This window comes from Xiphophorus hellerii, chromosome 18, assembly GCF_003331165.1.
Source record: "Xiphophorus hellerii strain 12219 chromosome 18, Xiphophorus_hellerii-4.1, whole genome shotgun sequence".
NCBI classification, from domain to species: Eukaryota; Metazoa; Chordata; class Actinopteri; order Cyprinodontiformes; family Poeciliidae; genus Xiphophorus; species Xiphophorus hellerii.
The window spans coordinates 32,120,600-32,126,599 of NC_045689.1; positions in this window are offsets into that span (position 1 = coordinate 32,120,600).

The following is a 6,000-nucleotide window of genomic DNA, read 5'->3' on the forward strand; positions in this document are numbered from 1 at the left end:
TGATCCTCTGCATGTCCGTCTGCACGCTGAGTTTAAAGCTGCAGCGGAAATGGACGCTCTGCTGTCTGTTCTTGTCGTCGGTTGGTGACAACTCAACTGCTTCTCCACCGCATCAGTTTCTGCCAAAGCAGCTGGTTGGTTGGGCAGAGCATGATCCTCTGACCTGCTGTGAAGGGGAGCAGAACAGTTTGTTTCGACATATATAGTGTGTTTTTATTTTCATTGATTTATTTTAGTTTTTGTGTTTGTTTTTCTTGCATTATTTAATTTTGAATGTGTTTTCCTTTTTTTTTCATTGATTACTAATTTGCTTGGTTGTTGCATTGCATGCTTTTTTTTTTGTACCAGACATAATTGTCTTCCTCACATTCCCCTTTTTTCCTCAGGAACCAAATATCATGCCTGAAGCCATGGTTTTAAATAGGACCATGTTTTAAAGACCTGTTAGAATATAATATTGTGTATTGTCTCTCTGCTGCCCTCACCACGTTAGCCTTAGCTGGGATCCTTCTGCCTCTCATATGACCACTGTTCATTGCGCTGCTTCATTTGTAGTCCCTCCTTTATAATGAAAGACTCTCTGTGACCAACCCATCAGCCACCTGACAGGAACATGCCAGTAACTGCTGCTTGTCTTTTTCTTCTCACCCCAAAAGCTAGTTAGTTACTGACATTTTCAGGGAAATATCAGATTCTAAATATTTGTTTGTTTGCATTCTTTCAGCCTTTCAGTATTTCAGTTTGCTTGATCATTTTCTTTTTGGCGCTGCTGAAAAAACTTGAAAAAAAAAAACTCTCCTGCTGCAAATTCAGACCAAGCTGAAAACCTTTGCAAGAGGAGACAGAAAAGCATTAAATGTAGAAGCAAACAGCTACACGCCAACATCTCTCTAGAGGATTTGAATGCATATGAAATGGCTGATTCATTGTTTTCTGGCCGTTTGCCAGGTTCTGGGACAGAGAGTTATGGAGGGTATGCTCCAGTTCCATCTGGCTTTTTCCTGCACCTTCATCATCCAACTTCACAGCTGATCAAAGGGCAGTTGTTAGACTCATATCACACCAGACAGCCAGCTTCAGTCATTGGTCACTTGTTTGCAGTAGATCTTGTAGATCTGAAAAATAACCTTAGAGAAATGCAGTCATTGGATACTGGAATATTTCTGCCCTGTATACATCATTTAATACCTTTGATGTTTATTATACAAACAAGTTGCTAATAAATCTTTTCACCAAAAGCAATACTCAATATAACCCCTTGTTGCATAAAATGCAAGTGTTTATATCTAGCCACTGGAAAGCCAATTTCTTAGAAAGCTTGCAGCCATGCTAGTGAGTTCTGCTCTGAACAGAGAGGAATACAAAGGCAGCATGCAGCCTAATGTGTAACTCATCTTGTGCTTGAAATTATTGCAGCTCTGCTCTTTGTTTCGCTTTGCATGTGAGGACATGAAGGCTGTGGCTGTGTGGAGACAAAAGAACCAAAAGGAAGGTTTGAGTTAAATGTATCATTTCTAAGCTCATCTGAGCAGGAAAAGTGAAATGTGAACCAGGTTACATGTGTAAAGGATCGAGGTGGTAATTTACTAACATATAAACAGTTTTGAAATGTTTATATGAGGAGGTAACGATTGAAGAAAGTGAGAGAGAACACCTGGTGAAAATTAGCCAATCAGAGGAACAATAAATAAGTAAAAGGCCACAGTGACGCTAAAATGGATTACAGTGGGACAGGAAGTTGGTTCAGCTGACGGGACCTGGTGGTGTGTCGGGACAGGTGCTTAAAGACTGTGCAGACCAACTGGCTGGAATCTTCACAAAGATTTTTAACCAGTCCCTGTCTCAAGCCACTGTCCCTCCCTGCCTAAAGTCCTCTACCATTGTCCCCCTGCCGAAGAGAACCAACATCAACACCCTGAACGACTACCGCCCAGTGGCACTCACACCGATCATCATGAAGTGCTTCGAGAGACTGGTGCGGAGTCACATCCTCGCTGGCCTGCCTGCTGAGCTGGACCCTCTCCAATTTGCCTACAAAGCAAAGAGGTCCACAGAGGACGCTGTATCCACTGCACTTCATGCTGCCCTGACCCACTTAGAGAAGCAGGGGAGCTACGTCAGAATGCTCTTCGTGGACTTCAGCTCAGCATTTAATACTATACTTCCCCAATGTCTGGTGTCCAAGCTAGCAAACCTTGGGCTCCCATCAGCCACCTGCAGTAGGATCCTGGACTTCCTAACAGGTCGCTCCCAGAGGATCAGACTGGGCCCCCACACCTCCACTGCTCTGAGCCTGAACACCGGATCGCCACAGGGTTGCGTGCTCAGCCCACTTCTCTACACTCATGACTGTGTCTCCAACCACCTCAGCAACAAGATCATAAAGTTTGCAGATGACACGACTGTTGTTGGTCTCATCTCAGGCGGGAAGGGGGAGCTGGAGTACAGGGATGAGGTGAAGCGGCTGTCAGAGTGGTGCAAAGTCAATAACCTGCTCCTCAACACCTCCAAAACAAAGGAGCTGGTGATCGACTTCAGGAAGAACAAAACGGACATCCAGCCTCTCACCATCAGTGGGACCTGTGTGGAGAGGGTCCCAGTGTTCAGGTTTCTGGGCATGGAGTTGGAGGACAAGCTAACCTGGAGCACCAACACCAAGGAGCTGTTGAAGAAGGCACAGCAGAGACTGTACTTTCTGAGAATACTCAAGAAGAACCGTCTCCCCTCAGACCTGCTGCAGGCCTTCTGTCACTGCTCCATAGAGAGTGTGCTCACGTACAGTCTGTGTGTCTGGTACGGCAGTAGCACATCCGCGGACAAGAAGGCGCTCCAGAGGGTTGTTAGGGCAGCAGAGAGAACCATAGGCTGCCCCCTCCCCACTATGGAACAGATGTACACTTCCAGGCTCCACAAGAAAGTTTTGGACATTTTAAATGACTCTTCACACCCTGGCCATGGTCTCTTCCAGCTGCTGCCATCAGGCAAGAGATACAGAGCAATAAAAACCAGGACAAATCACCTAAAAAACAGTTTTTACCCGATGGCAATCATGGCACTTAATTCAAAGGCATAAGAACTTCTGCTCTTGACACCACTTTGTTAAAAATGTAAATTCTGTTGCAACACCTCCAGGCGCTGCAACCATCTTCTGATGTCTATTTATTTCTCATTTTGTACTATTTATTTCTTTATCTTTGTATATTATGTATATACACATAACCTGCATCTTAACTCGAGTCGAGCAAATCTCAACCTCTTTGTAATCTGTTGATGACAATGACAAATAAATCTTATCTTATCTTATCTTACCTGTTGAAATATTGTAGAGTATGTAGCAGAGAAGGTTGTGCACTTTTTAAAGTGGACTGTTAAACTGATTAGGAATGGTTGGGTTCATCAGCCGTTGGGTTGATGTGCAGAGCTGTAATAACAACAGAGTGATAAAACTGTTGAGTCAAAGGATGCGATGCTGTTGTGTAAGAACAAGAAGCAGGAGAACATTTTGTGCATTGTTACATATAAGTTTTTTTTATTGACTAACTTTGCTATCAAAACAATGGTTAATAGTTTTTCCCCAATAGTTTTAATGCTCCTACTAAAAAAGTCCCAGTTTACACTGCAGGCCTTTTTGTCCCGTCATCTTATCATTGTTGGTCTATCATTACTTTTTAAAATAAACTGCCAAATATGCTTTAATTAAACCTTAAGTTTGATCAAACTAAAATGATTTGTTTGAAGTAAAATCAGAACTGATCGCTTCTTCAATATTAACTTTTACGGCAGACAGTGGTCAGGGCCAAAAAGGAGAACAATCAAACATTTTCACCACTGCCTTTACACATGGCAGACGCTCAAATAAACTGGAGGTCAGTATTCACTTAATTCTTCAACTTCAAATTTTACATCAACAGCAAAACAATTATTTACTTAATGTGTAATTTTTTTTCCTCATACAAGCATTTAGTCAGCAGTCTGTGGGTTTCTATCTTCTCAGTTCTTAGTTTGCCACTAGATGGCGCCACACAGCTGCAGCCTCCTGCAGCTAGACCTCAGCAGGTGTGAAGCTGCGCAGCTGCTGATCAACCCGTTTGATTCAGTGATGCTGGAAGATTAAAGAAGTCTCATATAAAGTATTTCATAAAATCTATCCTACTAAGGTATATATTAATTCTATATACAACGAAGAATTGAATGTAAATTGTATGTTTAGTGATTCATAGCCTCAAACTGTTCTCCACTTGTTTTGGTACTGTCCTTTTGTTAATGTGTTTTGGCAGAATCTCTGTGACTTTATCCACAACAACATAGAAGCACAATTTAATTTAAGATGTCTTACTTGGCCTCAATGGTAAAAACATGTTTAACCATTCTGACTTTTCTTTATTGTTACTAGCTAAATATCATATTCATTGTTCCAGGTACTCTGAAAGGAAGCCATGCTTTGCTGCATTTTACATTGAAGTTAAGTTTTATATCCGGACTATGAAAGACTGAGAAAAAATAGTTATTAAAACAACTGAATGAACTGTTAGGAACCGAAGCCCCTTAGCTTTTTCTTTTTCTGGAATGCTATCTATCTGTATTTATCTGTAATGTTTTTTTCTTGAGGCATAACTACTTTTTTCTTACCTTTTGCCTTTATTTTTGGTATGCTAGAATTTGCAGCACTTAAAACATGTTCTGTTACCTGACTTGTACATTCTTCTATGCTGCCTCCTAATGTTACCATATGACTGGTTTTCTCACAGTTAATTTTACATTTTTGCCAGTTAGCTTTGTTAAAGCACCATCTTGTTAATGTGAAATCTTCTTACCTGTTTATACTGTCATTAATTATTGTACTCACTGGAAAGTGATAACTCCCTAATGTAAACTCCCAGTTGACATCCCCATTTACATGAACTTACAAGATAATCAGATATTAATGTAATATCAAGAAATGAAACTGTACCTTTATGTATATTTACTCTTGTACCTTTTCCACTATTAAGACAAACTAATGACCTTTCATCCATAATTTCTTCAACTATGCCACCATTATGATTTATCTTCCTGCTACCCTGCATTAAAATCACCACACCATAATTCTCTTCTATGTGGTTTCCCGACTTAGAGTCAAAATCGCGCTGCAACCATATCAGGATTATTGTCGTGGTGGAGGGCGCTGTCTCTCCTATATTTATCTACAGATAGATAGATAGATAGATAGATGGATAGATAGATAGATAGATAGATAGATAGATAGATAGATAGATAGATAGATAGATAGATAGATAGATAGATAGATAGATAGATAGATAGATAGATAGATAGATAGATAGATAGATAGATAGATAGATAGATAGATAGATAGATAGATAGATAGATAGATAGATAGATAGATAGATAGATAGATAGATAGAAATATTAGATTATGCTCCATACAGCCCAACCTTATAGTGCTGTAGAACCTTGGACCAGGGGAATGCATTTTACTGCTCAATATTAGATAACATTCCCTGTGTGTAAAAGTGGGGGAGCGTTATCCGATGGCCATAATTCACCCATCAGATGCCGCCGTTCCCCTCCTATAACACAGATATGACAGCTATCCAGATTTCAGTGCTGAAATAAACAAGGTTTTGGAGTCTAATATATGGGTCCTGGACATTATTTAAAGTTTTGAAAGTGGTGGAGGTAGAGGGTGGAGGTGTTACACCAGCATCACAGTTGTAGAACGCCGAAAAGAAAAAAAAAAGAGATTAAGGTGGCTATTTAAAGTAACAAGTTGTCTCTAAAGATCAAAATAGATGTTCTGAGGTTTTTCCCCCCAAATTTCCTTATCAGTGTTTAAGATTTTGCAATTGATTAAAACATTGCTTGTACATGTAGCACTCCTGTCCATATCATCAACAGTTTCCTTGAACGAGTAAGGTTAAGAAAATGGAGAACCTGAAAATATTGGCAGTATTTAGTGCTGTTTTAGTGCCACTATTTTGCAATAATAAATAAGATTAAATA